Raw genomic sequence first — 21223 nt, 5'->3', positions numbered from 1 at the left:
TTAGTGACTTTGGAGTGACTCTTTGTTGCATGTTGAGGGATAATTTTATGATCCAATTATGTTAGTATTGTTGAGAGGACTTACACTAGTGAAAGTATGAACCCTAGGCCTTATTTCCTATCATTGCAATACCGTTTACGCTCACTTTTATCATTAGTTACCTTGCTGTTTTTATATTTTCAGATTACAAATACCTTTATCTACCATCCATATTGCACTTGTATCACCATCTCTTCGCCGAACTAGTGCACCTATACAATTTACCATTGTATTGGTTGTGTTGGGGACACAAGAGACTCTTTGTTATTTGGTTGCAGGGTTGCTTGAGAGAGACCATCTTCATCCTACGCCTCCTACGGATTGATAAACCTTAGGTCATCCACTTGAGGGAAATTTGCTACTATCCTACAAACCTCTGCACTTGGAGGCCCAACAAAGTCTACAAGAAGAAGGTTGTGTAGTAGACATCACTCTGTCGCCGCCGCCCGAGCCCGAGCCTGCCCTCACCGCCGCCGCCCTAGGCCACCCTCAACCTCGTCGCCGCCGTTGTCGACCTCACCGTCGCCGCCCTCGACCTCACCGCCGCCGCCCGAGCCCGCCTAGGACCGCCGCCTCCTGATCCCGAGCCCGCCCTCGTCGCCCCTTCCTCCGTCGCCGAGCACCTCCCCGCCACCATCTCTCTCCTCTATGTAAGCCCCCCACCCCCTCTCTCTGCTTAGTTAGTAGATGTTTTTTAGTAGTAGTAGATGTTAATTTAGGGTTCATAGATAATGATTTTTAGTAGTACTTGAACTAGTTTAGTTTTAGTTGAACTAGTTTAGTAAGTAAATTAATAAACTAGTTGAACTAGTTGAATTAATAGAACTAATGTATTTTTAGTAAGGAAATTAATATAAGTAGTTGAACTACTTTATTTTTAGAAAGAACTAGTTTTTTTATATTTATAGTAAGTTTATATTTGGTAAGAACTAGTTGAGTTAATAGAACTAGTTGAACATGTCATATTTGTTGTTATTTTTTAGTTTAAGCAATTATTCAGGATGTATTAGTGATAACTTATAGGGTTTTTGTTTTTGCAGAAATCAAGGAGCCCCTCCATCATCCCCGCCGTCGTCCCCGTCACCGACCCCCTCCGACCTTGAGGTGAGACCAGCCAAATCTCCATGTCAATATGAGTCCTATAAGGTATGATGTAGATAAAACCATGTATATCTTGTGTTGCTCAAATAGGATATGTGGTTGCCCAAGTGGCTGGTCATGTTCAGGTTACACCTCCGAGTGGCCTATGTTTTGCCGGAGTATTGATTAATTTCCGTTCCGGCAAATTTCAGGCGCTCGATATGTCCCTTTTTAGCAAAGGTCATGCCGGAATTTTCCATGAATTTTGGCATGACTTGTGCTAGAATATGTAGGAAATATCGAGTGGCCTGGATTTTCTCAAAAAATAATTAAACGACATTTCGGGTTGACTTTAAGTCTGTCGAGGCCGAAGAATCCCGACTGTTGTCGTGGGGTCGTTTCTCCTTCTTCTCCTTGTGCTAGACCTTTGTTATGTACTAGGGGAAGGAGGAGTAACGACCATCACCGACGGTCGCAAATGTCAGAGAGGAATCAGTGAGGAGAGTCTCCACCATATATGAGAGGACGAAGAATCCCGACTGTTGTTGTGGGGGTCGCTTCTCCTTCCTTCCCGTGTGCTAGACATTTTGGTGTAATGCACTCGGGAAGGAAAGGAGGAGCGACCATCACCAATGGTCAAATGTATACACCACATGAGCTGAGAGTTTTCCAGAAGAGACTCGACAGACCGATAATCAACCCATGATGAATAATAATGATCTAATTTGGGTTTTTTAGTACATATATTTAATTGTACAAGTTTAATCTTTGAATTATGAACGTAGGAAATGTCGTACTCGGGTGACGAAAGTCTCCCGGGGGAGTGCAGCTGGTGCCACGACGATCGAGGTCTGTACGACAGGTGCCCTCACCTGGACGAAGATCGACGCTTCAGCATTAAGCTCGAGGAGACCTTCAATGTTGAAACGGTATGCAACGACGACAAGTATTTTTTTCGTAATTAAGCACGACTTGAACTATTTCAACGTCTAATTTTCATCTTTTATAATTCGACAAGCTTATCCCATGCCATGCAAGACGCTATGTCTTGGAGAGGATGGGTTTTGAAGACCATGAAAATTTTGAAACAAAGAAAATACACCTAAGGACCCATCATGATATGGATTTTGAAGTAAATCTGTACAATTCTTAGAGCGTAACCCATTTTGGTTGCTAAAATTGGGAAGCACTTTGCAAAATGTATGGTTTTATGAGGGTATGATTCTCACCATGGATCTTGGTGATCCTGACATCGAGCAAAACAATATGGACATTTGGGTCCTTGTTGATACGCTTCCGATTCTACTGCTATGTGAGTTTCTCAAACATAGTTATTAACTAATTTATATTGTTTATTTCAAAATACTTGACAGCTTATTTCCATTGACAGCTTATTTTCATTCTTCAAAGAATGTGCGGAAGATGGTAGACAAAACCCACTACACCGATGGCTCTAAATTAACTTATAAGGAGAAAAATCATCTGATCGCATTTTGTACTTTCTTTAAGAATTACAATACCTATTATCGAACCCCTCCAAATTATGGTGAATACGTGCCACTAGTGCACGTGTTGAACCACAATAACTTCTATGGAGATACCCTGGTAAGATTTTTTTACTATTACGACATCCGTGCATCTTTTGCATACTTCTAAAACTAGTACATCATTGCTAACTACGAAGTTATTACTATGTTTTTCAACAGAAAATCCCGATGGATTGTGTGCCTCATCTGATGTATCAGAATGGTCGCCTTGAAGTTCCGAACATACAGCCAGGTCATCATACGGATCTCACCTATGCATATCGGATTCCTGAAACCGGTGAACACATGCTAATCAAAGAATGGAAAAAATGTTTGGACATTCGTAAGGAGGTTCTTGGGAGCAACATTAAGCGAAAGGCAAGAATTGGAGACAGGATAATCTCCATTCTCCATAATGGAGAACCAGGGGCTATCTTGTTTTTTTTACTATTTTACCTTAGAGAATATAGTAGGTCCTAAGAGAATGTAGTAGGTCCTATGAGGTACAATATATTTATTATGTGGTACAATGTGTTAGAGTTGATGATGAGGAGTAGTTGTGATTATGACTAGTGACCAACTTGCTGTGTGATGTCTCATCGATGAAAACGATGATCATGAGAAGGTGTTATATGACAATGATGTATTATGATGATAAGTTGTTAATGATATGATGATGATGATGATGATGATATTTATTATATCATTGCGTGAAAGAACCGCGGATTAGTATGATATTTATTATATCATTGCGTGAAAGAACCGCGGATTAGTTTCAAGTGGATGTCCATCCACTTGAAACTAGTCCACGATTCTTTCACCCAGTGATGTAATAACTCATTATGATGTAAAAACAATCTCTAAATTGTTGCTGTATGAAAACTTGTATAGAGGTGTATGAATACAACATGAAATAAAAAAGAAATAAAATATTGAATAATAGTAGTAGCGCGGGCTGGGAGAAGCGCTACTAGTAATTATCAGTAGCGCCGCGTGGAGAAAGCGCTACTACTAAGTCGGTGTAGCAGTAGCGTGGGTTAACCAACGCTACTGCTAACCTTTAGTTGTAGCGCCGTACCAGTAGCGCTCCTGCCCGCGCTACTGATAGGCCTAAAACCCGCACTGCTGCTAGGCTTTTCCCTAGTAGTGAATAGGTATATAATTGGAGAATACCCGTAGCAGCTGACCTGAAACTCACAGAAGGAAAGATGTATGCTTTAATTCGAAATACAGAACATAAAGACACACATGTAATTGAAAAAGAGACAGAAGATTATACCTGACATTTATCATCAATAACATGAACACTGCAATGTGGCCATTGTCAGGACTTGACAACTGCCAGGGTGAACCTCAAAGGTGAAGAAAATGCTAACCAATTACCCTCTCTTACTCAAGGGTGTGCATTTTTATTCAGAATTAGTGATTGTTCTCCAATGGACTGTAGATGTACAAATAGCTAGTAGCTTGACAATTGGCTCATCGTCTTCTTACAATTTTTTTAACTAAAAGATAACAAAGTTCTTCACTTATATATAAAGCAGACATATAATGTACACAGCTAATTTTGGGATTCATGTTGCACAAACATATGAAATGATTCAACGGAAAGGTGTGGGTCCTTGACAGTAAAGAAAAAATTAGTTATGATGCAACTAATTCGTCTATAATAATATAATGAATACATATATTGGGTCTTTCAGAAATTGTGATTCAACAAGATATATGTTTCGAAAAGCACATACTACTTTGTCTCCAATTTATTTCTGAATATAGGACTATGATTTATAGCAGTTAATAAACAACATGAAAACTGTACCTACTGTTCATCATTTTTTTCTACCTGCCTAGATAATCACAAAATGGAAAAATTGAAGCTAACTTGGTCTAGCGTTTGCCTCCAACATAGTGATGATAACCATGGTATTCTACACCTGCCTAGAATGTAATATATTTTTTCATGTTGAATGGGAAATCAAAGCTACAAACTAACAAGGTAAGTTGCAGAAATGCTTTGGGATATTCATTGACAACAAAACAATTCTCTGGTCGGCAAAACAAGTAAATACAGGATAAAAACATTAGTGTTTGACCTAGAACTGAACCTAAGTTCACTTCCCTTCCTAGCTTCCAAACATGTCCCTCCTCAAACCTCTCTGAACTATACCGTTGTCATGTACAGGGCCACACTTGCTCATGAAGATGGGTGGAGGCTGTCAAAGGAACAAGAGTGGAGAGGATACAATGTCCAAACTAGGAGACATTCTGCTATCAGAACAAATACAAACGAAATAAGTAAAGCTTTTAACAAAGCTCTACTCTAGCATGGTCTTGTTTAGATTAGCACAAATCGTAACATCAAATTGCAGGAATATACTTGATCGTGTTAATGTGAGAGAGGGAGTAGAGAGAGAAAGATTAACCGGGTTTTCACCAAAACTCTTCCATCGGATTCTTCTGTTTCTTGTGCAGTCGATGTCAACCTTAAATTAATTGTTTCGTTCAGCTGCACTCGAGGGCGGAACAGGCAAGGAGCAAGAACACGGGGGAGCATCATCACTATGCCTTCTCTGGCCGCCGCATCGATGCCTACAACCTTCTATAAAACATTAAAACCATGTACATTTCAGATAACCTAAAATGTTAAAACACCCCTATCTTAGAAAACAGATCATCGCCACTGAAAGAAAACATAAAAGAAAAAATGATTGCGTGAATAAAATCCCCCATGTAGTATGGGTGCTTGACACACATGAAAACAGTGCCACATGCACAAGAACAGATAACATTTTTGTTGGAACTATGCCCTAGAGGCAATAATAAAATGATTATTATATTTCCTTGTTTATGATAATTGTCTATTATTCATGCTATAATTGTATTATCCGGAAATCGTAACACATGTTTGAATACATAGACCACAATGTGTCCCTAGTGAGCCTCTAGTTGACTAGCTTGTTGATCAACAGATAGTCATGGTTTCCTGGCTATGGACATGGGGATGTCATTGATAAAGGGATCACATCATTAGGAGAATGATGTGATGGACAAGACCCAAACCTAAGCATAGCACAAAGATCGTGTAGTTCGTTTGCTGTAGCTTTTCTAGATGTCCAGTATCATTTCCTTAGACCATGAGATTGTGCAACTCCCGGATACCGTAGGAGTGCCTTGGGTGTGCCAAACATCACAACGTAACTGGGTGACTATAAAGGTACATTACAGGTAACCCCGAAAGTGTCTGTTGGGTTGGCACGAATAGAGACTAGGATTTGTCACTCCGTATGACGGAGAGGTATCTCTGGGCCCGCTCGGTAATGCATCATCATAATGAGCTCAATGTGATCAAGTGGTTGATCATGGGATCATGCATTACGGTACGAGTAAAGTGACTTGCCGGTAACGAGACTGAACAAGGTATTGGGATACCGACGATCGAGTCTCGGGCAAGTAACGTACCGATTGACAAAGGGAATTGAGTACGGGATTGATTAGGTCCTCGACATCGTGGTTCATCCGATGAGATCATCGAGGAGCATGTGGGAGTCAACATGGGTATCCAGATCCCGCTGTTGGTTATTGACCAGAGAGTCGTCTCGGTCATGTCTGCTTGTCTCCCGAACCCCTAGGGTCTACACACTTAAGATTCGGTGACGCTAGGGTTGTATAGATATGAGTATGCAGTAATCCGAAAGTTGTTCGGAGTCCCGGATGAGATCCTGGACGTCACGAGGAGTTCCGGAATGGTCCGGAGGTGAATAATTATATATAGGAAGTGTAGTTTCGGTCATCGGGAAAGTTTCGGGGTCACCGGTATTGTACCGGGACCACCGGATGGGTCCCGGGGGTCCACCGGGAGGGGCCACCCATCCCGGAGGGCCCCATGGGCTGAAGTGGGGAGGGGAACCAACCCATAGTGGGCTGGTGCGCCCCCCCCCCTTGGGCCCCCATGCGCCTAGGGTTGGGAACCCTAGGGGAGGGGGCGCCTCCACTTGCCTTGGGGGGTACTCCACCCCTTGGCCGCCGCCCCCCTAGGAGATCCCATCTCCTAGGGCCGGCGCACCCTCCTGGGGGGCCTATATAAAGGGGGGGAAGGGAGGGCAGCCGCACCTCAAGTCTTGGTGCCTCCCTCTCCCCTGCTACACCTCTCCCTCTCGCAGAAGCTCGGCGAAGCCCTGCTGCGATCACTGCTGCATCCACCACCACACCGTTGTGCTGCTGGATCTTCATCAACCTCTCCTTCCCCCTTGCTGGATCAAGAAGGAGGAGACGTCATCCGCTCCGTACGTGTGTTGAACGTGGAGGTGCCGTCCGTTCGACACTTGGTCATCGGTGATTTGGATCACGACGAGTACGACTCCATCATCCCCGTTCTCTTGAACGCTTCCGCTCGCGATCTACAAGGGTATGTAGATGCACTCTCCTCTCGTTGCTAGTTGACTCCATAGATTGATCTTGGTGAAACGTAGGAATTTTTTTTGTTTTCTGCTACGATCCCCAACAGTGGTATCAGAGCTAGGTCTATGCATAGTTACTATGCACGAGTAGAACACAAAGTAGTTGTGGGCGTCAATATTGTCAATTTGCTTGCCGTTACTAGTCTTATCTTGATTTGACGGCATCGTGGGATGAAGCGGCCCGGACCAACCTTACACGTACGCTTACGTGAGACCAGTTCCACCGACTGACATGCACTAGTTGCATAAGGTGGCTGGCGGGTGTCTGTCTCTCCCACTTTAGACGGATCGGATTCGATGAACAGGGTCCTTATGCAGGGTAAATAGAAATTGGCAATTCACATTGTGGTTTTGGCGTAGGTAAGAAACGTTCTTGCTAGAAACCTATAGCAGCCACGTAAAAACTTGCAACAACAATTAGAGGACGTCTAACTTGTTTTTGCAGCAAGTGTTTTGTGATGTGATATGGCCAAAGGTTGTGATGAATGATGAATGATATATGTGATGTATGAGATTGATCATGTTCTTGTAATAGGAATCACGACTTGCATGTCGATGAGTATGACAACCGGCAGGAGCTATAGGAGTTGTCTTTATTTTTTGTATGACCTGCGTGTCATTGAGAAACGCCATGTAAATTACTTTACTTTATTGCTAAACGTGTTAGCCATAGTAGTAGAAGTAATAGTTGGCGAGCAACTTCATGGAGACACGATGATGGAGATCATGATGATGGAGATCATGGTGTCATGCCGGTGACAAGATGATCATGGAGCCCCAAGATGGAATCAAAGGAGCTATATGATATTGGCCATATCATGTCACTATTATTTGATTGCATGTGATGTTTATCATGTTTTTGCATCTTGTTTACTTAGAACGACGGTAGTAAATAAGATAATCCCTCATAATAATTTCAAGAAAGTGCTCCCCCTAACTGTGCGCCGTTGCGACAGTTCGTTGTTTCGAAGCACCACGTGATGATCGGGTGTGATAGATTCAATGTTCACATACAACGGGTGTAAGACAGATTTACACACGCAATACACTTAGGTTGACTTGACGAGCCTAGCATGTACAGACATGGCCTCGGAACACAGAAGACCGAAAGGTCGAGCATGAGTCATATAGAAGATACGATCAACATGAAGATGTTCACCGATGTTGACTAGTCCGTCTCACGTGATGATCGGACACGGCCTAGTCAACTCGGATCATGTTATACTTAGATGACTGGAGGGATGTCTATCTAAGTGGGAGTTCATTGAATAATTTGATTAGATGAACTTAATTATCATGAACTTAGTCTAAAATCTTTACAATATGTCTTGTAGATCAAATGGCCAACGTTGTCCTCAACTTCAACGCGTTCCTAGAGAAAACCAAGCTGAAAGACGATGGCAGCAACTATACGGAGTGGGTCCGGAACCTGAGGATCATCCTCATAGCTGCCAAGAAAGATTATGTCCTAGAAGGACCGCTAGGTGACGCCCCCGTCCCACAGAACCAAGACGTTATGAACGCTTGGCAGACACGTGCTGATGATTACTCCCTCATTCAGTGCGGCATGCTTTACATCTTAGAACCGGGGCTCCAAAAGCATTTTGAGCGACACGGAGCATATGAGATGTTCGAAGAGCTGAAAATGGTTTTCCAAGCTCATGCCCGGGTCGAGAGATATGAAGTCTACGACAAGTTCTTCAGCTGTAAGATGGAGGAAAATAGTTCTGTCAGTGAGCACATACTCAAAATGTCTGGGTTACATAACCGCTTGACTCAGCTGGGAGTTAATCTCCCGGATGACGCGGTCATTGACAGAATCCTTCAGTCGCTTCCACTGAGCTACAAGAGCTTTGTGATGAACTTCAATATGCAGGGGATGGAAAAGACCATTCCTGAAGTATTTGCAATGCCGAAATCAGCAGAGGTAGAAGTCAAAAAGGAACATCAAGTGTTGATGGTGAATAAAACCACTAAGTTCAAGAAAGGCAAGGGTAAGAAGAACTTCAAGAAGGTCGGCAAGGGAGTTGCCGCGCCCGGTAAGCAAGCTGCCGGGAAGAAGCCAAAGAATGGACCCAAGCCCGAGACTGAGTGCTTTTATTGCAAGAGAAGTGGTCACTGGAAGCGGAACTGCCCCAAATACTTAGCGGACAAGAAGGCCGGCATCACAAAAGGTATATGTGATATACATGTAATTGATGTGTACCTTACCAGTACTCGTAGTAGCTCCTGGGTATTTGATACCGGTGCGGTTGCTCATATTTTTAACTCAAAGCAGGAGCTGCGGAATAAGCGGAGACTGGCGAAGGACGAGGTGACGATGCGCGTCGGGAATGGTTCCAAGGTCGATGTGATCGCCGTCGGCACGCTACCTCTACACTTACCTACGGGATTAGTTTTAAACCTCAATAATTGTTATTTAGTGCCAGCTTTGAGCATGAACATTGTATCAAGATCTCATTTAATACGAGATGGCTACTCATTTAAATATGAGAATAATGGTTGTTCTATTTATATCATGCTCCGATGGTGAATGGTTTATTCTTAATGAATCTCGAGCGTAATGCTACACATATTCATAGTGTGAATACCAAATGATGTAAGGTTGATAATGATACTCCCACATACTTGTGGCACTGCCGCCTTGGTCATATAGGTGTCAAACGCATGAAGAAGCTCCATGCAGATGGACTTTTAGAGTCTCTTGATTACGAATCATTTGACACGTGCGAACCATGCCTCATGGGTAAAATGACCAAGACTCCATTCTCAGGAACAATGGAGCGAGCAACCAACTTATTGGAAATCATACATACTGATGTGTGCGGTCCAATGAGTGTTGAGGCTCGCGGTGGCTATCGTTATGTTCTCACCCTCACTGATGACTTGAGTAGATATGGGTATGTCTACTTAATGAAACACAAGTCTGAGACCTTTGAAAAGTTCAAGGAATTTCAGAGTGAGGTTGAGAATCAACGTGACAGGAAAATCAAGTTCTTGCGATCAGATCGCGGGGGAGAATACTTGAGTCACGAATTTGGCACACACTTAAGAAAATGTGGAATAGTTTCACAACTCACGCCGCCTGGAACACCTCAGCGTAATGGCGTGTCTGAATGTCGTAATCGCACTCTATTAGATATGGTGCGATCTATGATGTCTCTTACCAATTTACCGCTATCATTTTGGGGCTATGCTTTAGAGACTGCCGCATTCACTTTAAATAGGGCTCCGTCGAAATCCGTTGAGATGACACCGTATGAATTATGGTTTGGGAAAAAACCTAAGCTGTCGTTTTTAAAAGTTTGGGGATGCGATGCTTATGTCAAGAAACTTCAACCTGAAAAGCTCGAACCCAATTCGGAAAAATGCATCTTCATAGGATACCCTAAAGAAACTGTTGGGTATACCTTCTACCTCAGATCCGAAGGCAAGATCTTTGTTGCCAAGAATGGGTCCTTTCTAGAGAAAGAGTTTCTCTCGAAAGAAATAAGTGGGAGGAAGGTAGAACTTGATGAAGTATTACCTCTTGAACCGGTAAGTGGCGCAGCTCAAGAAAATGTTCCTGAGGTGCCTGCACCGACTAGAGAGGAAGTTGATGATGATGATCATGAAACTTCAGATCAAGTTGCTACTGAACTTCGTAGGTCCACAAGGACACGTTCCGCACCAGAGTGGTACGGCAACCCTGTCTTGGAAATCATGTTGTTAGACAAAGGTGAACCTTTGAACTATGAAGAAGCGATGGCGGGCCCGGATTCTGACAAGTGGCTGGAAGACATGAAATCCGAGATAGGATCCATGTATGAAAACGAAGTATGGACTTTGACTGACTTGCCCGTTGATCGGCGAGCCATAGAAAATAAATAGATCTTTAAGAAGAAGACAGACGCGGATGGTAATGTGACCATCTATAAAGCTCGGCTTGTCGCTAAGGGTTATCGACAAGTTCAAGGGGTTGACTACGATGAGACTTTCTCACCCGTAGTGAAGCTGAAGTCCGTCTGAATCATGTTAGCAATTGCCGCATTCTATGATTATGAGATATGGCAAATGGACGTCAAAATGGCATTCCTTAATGGTTTCCTTAAGGAAGAATTGTATATGATGCAGCCGGAAGGTTTTGTCGATCCTAAGAATGCTGACAAGGTGTGCAAGCTCCAACGCTCGATTTATGGGCTGGTGCAAGCATCTCGGAGTTGGAACATTCGCTTTGATGAGATGATCAAAGTGTTTGGGTTTATGCAGACTTATGGAGAAGCCTGCATTTACAAGAAAGTGAGTGGGAGCTCTGTAGCATTTCTCATATTGTATGTGGATGACATACTGTTGATGGGAAATGATATAGAATTCTTGGAAAGCATAAAGGCCTATTTGAACAAGTGTTTTTCGATGAAGGACCTTGGAGAAGCTGCTTATATATTAGGCATCAAGATCTATAGAGATAGATCGAGACGCCTCATTGGTCTTTCACAGAGTACGTACCTTGACAAGATATTGAAGAAGTTCAAAATGGATCAGTCAAAGAAGGGGTTCTTGCCTGTATTGCAAGGTACGAGATTGAGCATGGCTCAATGCCCGACCACGGCAGAAGATAGAGAAAAGATGAGTGTCGTCCCCTATGCCTCGGCCATAGGGTCTATCATGTATGCTATGCTGTGTACCAGACCTGATGTAAACCTTGCCGTAAGTTTGGTAGGAAGGTACCAAAGTAATCCCGACATGGAACACTGGACAGCGGTCAAAAATATCCTAAAGTACCTGAAAAGGACTAAGGATGTTTCTCGTTTATGGAGGTGACGAAGAGCTCGTCGTAAAGGGTTACGTCGATGCTAGCTTCGACACAGATCTGGATGACTCTAAGTCACAAACCGGATACGTGTATATTTTGAATGGTGGGGCAGTAAGCTGGTGTAGTTGCAAGCAAAGCGTTGTGGCGGGATCTACATGTGAAGCGGAGTACATGGCAGCCTCAGAGGCAGCACACGAAGCAGTCTGGGTGAAGGAGTTCATTACCGACCTAGGAGTCATACCCAATGCGTCGGGCCTGATGACTCTCTTCTGTGACAACACTGGAGCTATTGCCCTTGCCAAGGAGCCCAGGTTTCACAGGAAGACAAGGCATATCAAGCGTCGCTTCAACTCCATTCGTGAAAGTGTTTAAAATGGAGACATAGAGATTTGTAAAGTACATACGGACCTGAATGTAGCAGATCCGTTGACTAAACCTCTCCCTAGAGCAAAACATGATCAACACGAGAATTCCATGGGTGTTCGATTCATCACAATGTAACTAGATGATTGACTCTAGTGCAAGTGGGAGACTGTTGGAAATATGCCCTAGAGGCAATAATAAAATGATTATTATATTTCCTTGTTCATGATAATTGTCTATTATTCATGCTATAATTGTATTATCCGGAAATCGTAACACATGTGTGAATACATAGACCACAATGTGTCCCTAGTGAGCCTCTAGTTGACTAGCTCGTTGATCAACAGATAGTCATGGTTTCCTGGCTATGGACATGGGGATGTCATTGATAACGGGATCACATCATTAGGAGAATGATGTGATGGACAAGACCCAAACCTAAGCATAGCACAAAGATCATGTAGTTCGTTTGCTGTAGCTTTTCTGGATGTCAAGTATCATTTTCTTAGACCATGAGATTGTGCAACTCCCGGATACCGTAGGAGTGCCTTGGGTGTGCCAAACGTCACAACGTAACTGGGTGACTATAAAGGTACATTACAGGTAACCCCGAAAGTGTCTGTTGGGTTGGCACGAATCGAGACTGGGATTTGTCACTCCGTATGACGGAGAGGTATCTCTGGGCCCGCTCGGTAATGCATCATCATAATGAGCTCAATGTGATCAAGTGGTTGATCACGGGATCATGCATTACGGTACGAGTAAAGTGACTTGCCGGTAACGAGACTAAACAAGGTATTGTGATACCGACGATCGAGTCTCGGGCAAGTAACGCACCGATTGACAAAGGGAATTGAGTACGGGATTGATTAGGTCCTCGACATCGTGGTTCATCCGATGAGATCATCGAGGAGCATGTGGGAGTCAACATGGGTATCCAGATCCCGCTGTTGGTTATTGACCAGAGAGTCGTCTCGGTCATGTCTGCTTGTCTCCCGAACCCGTAGGGTCTACACACTTAAGGTTCGGTGATGCTAGGGTTGTATAGATATGAGTATGCAGTAATATGAAAGTTGTTTGGAGTCCCGGATGAGATACTGAACGTCACGAGGAGTTCCGGAATGGTCCGGAGGTGAAGAATTATATATAGGAAGTGTAGTTTCGGCCATCGGGAAAGTTTCGGGGTCACCGGTATTGTACCGGGACCACCGGATGGGTCCCGGGGGTCCACCGGGAGGGGCCACCCATCCCGGAGGGCCCCATGGGCTGAAGTGGGGAGGGGAACCAGCCCATAGTGGGCTGGTGCGCCCCCCCCCCTTTTGCCCCCCATGCGCCTAGGGTTGGGAACCCTAGGGGAGGGGGCGCCTCCACTTGCCTTGGGGGGTACTCCACCCCTTGGCCACCGCCCCCCTAGGAGATCCCATCTCCTAGGGCCGGCGCACCCCCCTGGGGGGCCTATATATAGGGGGGAAGGGAGGGCAGCCGCACCTCAAGTCTTGGCGCCTCCCTCTCCCCTGCTACACCTCTCCCTCTCGCAGAAGCTCGGCGAAGCCCTGCTGCGATCACTGCTGCATCCACCACCACGCCGTCGTGCTGCTGGATCTTCATCAACCTCTCCTTCCCCCTTGCTGGATCAAGAAGGAGGAGACGTCATCCGTTCCGTACGTGTGTTGAACGCGGAGGTGCCGTCCGTTCGGCACTTGGTCATCGGTGATTTGGATCACGGCGAGTACGACTCCATCATCCCCGTTCTCTTGAACGCTTCCGCTCGCGATTTACAAGGGTATGTAGATGCACTCTCCTCTCGTTGCTAGTTGACTCCATAGATTGATCTTGGTGAAATGTAGGAATTTTTTTTGTTTTCTGCTACGATCCCCAACAATTTTCTCAAAACACATACAGATGAGACTTGGCTTTACAAATCAAATATTTTCACCTTCAGAACATGATTGTGACGGCTGGCCATGGTGCATGTGTTCTCATGGGAACACATAATGTATGGTCAAAAGTGTAGAATGTGTCGCATGACGGATGAACCCAGATCATCATTATATTCTCACAGTATCCAATCTAATTCCAAGACATATATGCTTCGAGTAAACATGTGAACTATCCAAATTTAAAATGAATCTCTTGATTAGTTGATTAGATAACATATTATCTTATATCTGCGAAAACAAAACTAGAGAGGTTGGTACAAATATGCAATAAAGCGAACTTACTTGCCAAATTTCTTGAAGATATTTTTGCATCCTGATGATATGCTTCTTTCCTTGTACTACCAATGCCTTCACCCACTTTTTCCCCCACTATCCAAACCTAAATAAACGCAGCAAGCTCAGGAACACTAAAAACAACAATAACAAAATTGTGTAGACCAATCCACCATTAGAGGATAGGAGTGAGCGGGGAAGGGAGGGGAGGGGCGCACCAGATCAGACATCTTGATGAGGCCCTCCAGGCGGGAATCTTTCTTGACGTTGAGGCGACGGAAGGAGATGCGGTCGGCGAGGTGGGGCCGGGGTGTGTCGTGAGGTGGTCAACGGCGAGGACGGAGTGCGGGTTCTCGGCCATGAGCTTCTCGCGGAGGTGGTAAGAGATGAATCCGTCGGCCCCGATCACGCAGATGGTGCCGCTACAAGCACGTCCAGATCCAGTCTGCCACCGCTGGCGGGTGTCGGCGTCGGCGGCGACATGATCTCGACGGTCGTACGGGTGAGCCGATCCAGGTCAACGAGAGTGTTTCTTTGGAGAGGGGAGAAGAGGTTGCGTGCTCGGGAAAGAAGGCGTGTGAGGCTCTAGGTTCATCTCCTCTTTTCTTTATTCTAAATGAAGAAAAGGACGCAACAGCAAAAGGTCGGACCCACTCGGATTCATTCTTTCAATTGGCCAGCACACACAGTGCAGCTATGTCGACCTGGACACTACCAGAGATCGTCATAGTAGCGACTCTTATTGTGTTTGATGCTAGTAGCAAGCGAAGCCCAAGAGCCGTTCTTGGTCCACATACTAGTGGTGTTTCCTGTCTCGAGGCATTGCCACTAATAGCACATTATTAGTGGTGTGTAACAGAAGTCGCACCTTACTAATATCCTATATATCTAAATAGTTGGTCCTCACTAACTTCAATTTTTTCAACATGCAACTATGCCACCATACCATGCCATCTTGCATGGGAAAGCACATATATTAACATGCACTATACTCATGTTCAACACCCACTAACTTCAATTCTCTTAACATGCAACTATGTCACCTAGCCATGCGACCGTGCAGGGAAAAACACTTATATCAACATCCAATATGCAAGCTACTCAGATCAAGGAAAATGCTACAAAATAGAATAGTCAAAACAAAGTATATGCATTTTAGTTTCAGTTCAGACATTGTTAGTGTAAATAATAATGTTTCATACAACCAATTCTCATTGGAATGATTGCAACCAACTCCGCAGCAACGTGCCGGGTATATTATTTCAAGTTTGGACAATTATCAATCACGTAGTTCTTTTGGGCATACGTTTCTTTTAAAATATAATGATTTCTGCACTAGTGTCAGTAGCATGCAACGAACTGTAGGAGTACAAAGAAGGGTGCATGTACCAGCCACAGCCACGAAAGAACTTCCGGACATCATGGCACAGTAGCGCTTCTTCTTTCTGTCACGTGGCTGCCTAGGTAGTAACCATCACCCATCTCACCCCTCAAATTGTAACCATCACCATCTCTCATCTGCGCATGCTAATAGCGCCTATAGCGTGGCTGTCACTGACGAAGACAGCACAGTGCACGCTGCACGCGGCGGCAGCCGTCCTTGATTGCCCTTCTCTCTCACCCCGTCTTCCTCCCCCACCCCAACAGTTTGGCACGAGCTCTCTTCGACCCCCGGCACTGGCAGGCCCGCCCATGCATCCTCCCCTGCCGTTGTTAGGCGAGACGCTCTGCCAGGTCTGCTCCCGCCGGTGCCCACGCGTCGCGCGTCGAGGGCAGGGTCCCCTTCCCTTTGAGGTCCAGAGAGTACGTCCGCCGTGAAGTTTCTTGGCAGGCTGGCCGGTCGATCAAACCAGCCACCAAACAGTGCGCTACTGAGCTGACATCATGCATCATGCATGGAGACGAAACCTTCCACGCTCGCTTTGTAAGCTGCAGGACGAAACCTCCTCTCTCTCTGGCCAGCCTGAGTGAGCTTGCGTTGCATGCCAAGCTTCCGCGCATATATGAACTCCCACGTCAGGGTATCCTCGTCCACGTACTACTACGCGTGGGCACACACAGTGTTCATCAACCATCTGTAGTGGGTTTTCTGTCGTGCGATAATGCGTATACTGTATGCACTGTACTACTGCTGTTCATGCATGCAAGCCAGCCAGTAGACTGTAGACACGATCGACACAAGCCAGGAGAATGCGACAGTGACCGGCGTGCGTTCTCCATGATGGGGTGCATGATAGAGATCTCTACATGATACGACATGACGCGGAACTAGTTGGATCTTGTCAGCTGTTGTATGGTAGTACAGTAGTATAATATTGTAGTATTTGTACTGCTGCACCCTGCAGATCGACAGTCATGTGGTGAGCAATCAAGTGGTGCAGATGGTAACCCAGAGTAGTGGCGCTAATAATTATCCGGCCACTTCCAGCAGCGAGAGAGGGCCTCCTCTCCAGTCAGGTCACACCTGAACCTCGTGTGCCAATTGCGTGCCGACTTCAAAGGAACCTCCGTCCTCGACGCGTTGAAAATTAGACATGTGTTCAAAAAAAAAAGGAAAGAAAAAAATGAGTCTTTGCCGAAGCAGATCTCCCGACTGGGCCTCTGCCAATGCAAACCGGCTTGTCCGGCCCGCTTGCTGCAACGGATCCCGGTCCCTTTTCAAATGCTTGGTTAACATTTTTCAAATACAAGATTAGTTTATTAAATACATGGTCAATATTTTTTCTATACTTTTCTAACATTTTTATATACATGATCAAAAAATTCGTCATTTTAATACATTGTCAACGTTTTTTCTATACACATTTAACATTTCCCAAATGCTTGATTAACATTCTTCAAATACTTGTTCAACATTTTTTCAAAAGCTTGATTAACATTTTTATATACATGATCAATTTTTCTCATCTTTTTTCAACACATGGTCAACAATTTTTCTATACACATTTAACATTTCCCAAATGCTTGACTAACATTTTTCAAATAATTTTCAACATTATTGTTTTGAAAATGCTTGATTAACATTTTTATACACATGATAAAAAAATTCATCTTTTTTTAATACATGACCAACAGTTTTTCTATACACATTCAATATTTTCCCCATGCTTGAATAACATTTTTCAAATACTGATTAACATTTTCTAAATACTATGTGGTAGTATGCATCCTACCACCCGGGGTAGTTACCGCACATGTATCATATATTATTATGTGGTAGTACGTATACTAATTTATCATTCTAGTTCATATACTATATCTAAGATATTTAAAAGCAAGTTAGACGAAAAATTGCATATGAGCCCATAGCTTGTGACATATTTGTGAAATACGGACATATTTGTACGTAAAAAAGGGTATGCTCAAAATATGGCACATACTACTTAAAAGGTAATATATACACTACCTAAACATTGTTATATAGTACATACTACATGTACATACTCTCGGTTTTGATAAATAGTATATATGATATACAAAAGGCAAGTGGTGGTATCTATCACTGGTGGTAGAAAGCATTTGTCCTATAGGCTCATCTTGCTCGCCCCTTCAGCGAGTCGGAAGCAGGACTCGCTGAAGATGAGATATAGAGGTCCCCCCCCCCCTCCCCCTCCCGGGGGCAATGACTTGTTCTCTGTGAGACAGTAGCTCGGCTCGCCTACATGAAAATGGTAGTAGGTTGACCCACTAGTGATGTAGGATCGTCATGTTGTTGTCATGCACTTTTTTCCTCTTTTATTTTTCATTATATTTTAAAAAATGCTCATATATTATGAAAAATTAATTTAGCAATTTTTTAATATGTTCATAGAATATTTATAAAATGGTCATGCAGTATAAAATATATTCGTTCGAGTTTTAGAAAATAGTCTTACCATTCAAACAATATGTATATATCACTGGAATAATGTTCACATGTTTCAAAAAAGTACGGGATACTTTTTGAAAAATGGGGCCAATGTAAGAAAGATATTTGTGTAATTAAAACATGTTTATAGCATTCAAAAAATGTATATTACATTGAAAACATTCAAATCTTTCAAAAATATGTTTGTGACATTTTTCTAGAAATATTTATACAGTTTAAGAAATGTCCCATAGTTTAAAAAAAATGTTTGTATAACTTAAAAAATAGATTTCAACGTGTGTTTGATTTTTTTAACACACACGGAAAAAATATTTAAAAACATGTATCTAAAAAGATGTTTAACATGTATAAAAATGTTTTAGATGTGTATGAAAAATCTATTATGTGTATGAAAAAGTAGACATCAAAACATATATTTGAAGATGTTAATTGTGTATTTAAAATGTTAGATGTGTAAAAAAGGTTCTGATGTATACGGAAAATGTACAATGTGTAAGAAAAAAATATATACATGTATTGAATAAAAACCTTGAAAATTGAAGAATGAAGGAAAACCAAAGAAAAGCCGAAGCAAACCCGAAGAAAACCGATGCAAAACAGTGAAAACCCGATAAAAAAAGCCACTGAAAAAAACTCGCATGACAAGTGCAGTACATGGCCAGCCCAGTACCGCTGCGCCAAAGGCGAGACCTACTTACCTATTGCAAAGGGCAAGAAATAGCTGCTACTCCCCGCGGAACGGCTACTTCATGATTCCATCACCCATCAAGTATAGAAATTGGTACGTCTAAGAAAATATTTGTACTAAATGACATTCATTAGATCTTAAGCACTCAACTCACCCTTCGAAACATCAATCATCTCTAACCTCTAAGGTATGCACGCTAGTTCTTTTGGCGCTTCTGACTGCATGTGGTTTCAGCCGCAACATCTCTATTGGCGTATCTAGCAGACGTGACGTCGTCATCTCGCACATGGACAAAGTAGTACGATAGTATATTAAAATATCTTGTCCACTTGTTTCATAACTACACATTTGCTCAAATGGCAAGTTGGTTGCCTTGTAATCTATATGTAGTGTGTTCGGAAAATGCCAACGGAGGCCGAGCTCCAGTGAGCTCGTTTTTAATTTTTAATTTTTTAGCATGAAAAATTCTAAATTTATTTTTTGAACACACATGCACATGTATACTATGTATATGCAAAATTTCACAGTATTTTACATTTACATGTGGCGTACAGGAAAAGGACAAATACACATTTTTTAATGGGCCTTTTATTTTTGTTATTGGGCCAGAAATTTGTTATTTTTGTACAGCCTACAAATCACAAAATTTTTCGACGAAATTTAACACGTTCTTGCGGAATACATATAAGTTTTCATTGTATTGTTTCAGATTTTTTGGAACTTTTAAATACACTTTTTGAATTTTTTTTCAAAATACCGAGCTCACTGGAGCTCGGCCCCCAAAAATCCGCACTCGTTTGAATTCTCTCTATCTCATTCTTTAGTGAAAATGCAATTGGCCTATACACTCGGAGAGAATGAACAGTCTATTCCACAAACTCAAAAACTACACGATCAACACTGACGATGTACTATGGCAGGGGTGGCCCATGGAATCCCATTAATGGGCGAGACTTAGGCCCTTCCCCATGATAGGAGTCCTGGCTTCTAGAAGGTTCTTCATCTTGGCATGCAAGCCAAGGACTCCTCAATCGACCAGGGCTCGGGGTTGGTTAGGAAACTTGTAACCCTAAGCCTCCCCCCTCCCCTTACAAGGCCAAGCCAGGGGTAGTTCGAGATCCATCTAACATCATTCTCATCGTCCAGGTAGATTTAATCGACCCATACTGTAACCCTCCACAAATTCTCATCAGTAGCGTCCCTCGTCATGGGCATGGCACTAATATAAAAAGAACCAGTGGCATGTGCCTTCCTCGCGTGCCACTAGTAATGTTGGGTTGGCACCCTTCTGGGTGGCAATCACTAGTGGAGTTCGAGTAGGTCAGCGCGCTACTACTACATACTTGCTAGTGACGTCCTTGTTTTGGTTGCAAGCCACTGGTATTTTATCATGTTCTTGTGGTGTGCGTCTTTGTCATCGACACAAATAAGCAAATCCTATAAGGCGGTTCCTGCACTAGTATTACTTGCAACTTATTAAAAAATAATTGAAAGTTGTCCAAAAAATATATGAAAACCAGCATGGGCTCATGTTATGACCTCATAAATTTGCTTTAAAACTTTCAAGGATGTGAGAACTTGGTGTACATTACTTTCTAACTAAAGGCATCATATCATTGAAGGAAAATATGAAGTTTGTACCCCACAAAATACTTTGTTCCCTAATTTTTACATCGAATTTAAACTACAACTACATTTCATTAGTATTTAGAAACATACCTTCATGTTCCATTATTTCATTAGTATTTTTTCAACACAACATATCTTGTGCAAATCATTTAAAAAATATTTATACAAAATACTCCATTTTTTGTCTACAAGTAACATATCACTGCATTATATTGATAATTTTAAAGTCCATTATTTAGGTATTAAATGCCTTTCTAGCTACCCATTTATATATAAGTCAAATTTGATATATATGTAAATCAAATAAGTCTCCTTTTTAAAATCACATTTAAGTACATTTTTGGCATGTATCCAAAAACCATATGAAAATTACAAAATAACAATATCAGAAAACTTAGCCTCTATAATATTCATCCTCGTGATTTTCTCTCTAGGAATTATGTAGTAATACTATCTTTGTCGAGATACTTTTTATATTCCTCACAATTATTTTTATTTCTGACTACTATTTTCAGTTTTGCATTTTTTTTTGTCTATGGGATCAAATATAATTATATATTTTTCCATT

Source organism: Triticum dicoccoides, chromosome 2A (assembly GCF_002162155.2).
Source record: "Triticum dicoccoides isolate Atlit2015 ecotype Zavitan chromosome 2A, WEW_v2.0, whole genome shotgun sequence".
NCBI classification, from domain to species: domain Eukaryota; kingdom Viridiplantae; phylum Streptophyta; class Magnoliopsida; order Poales; family Poaceae; genus Triticum; species Triticum dicoccoides.
This window is presented reverse-complemented; position numbering follows the sequence as displayed.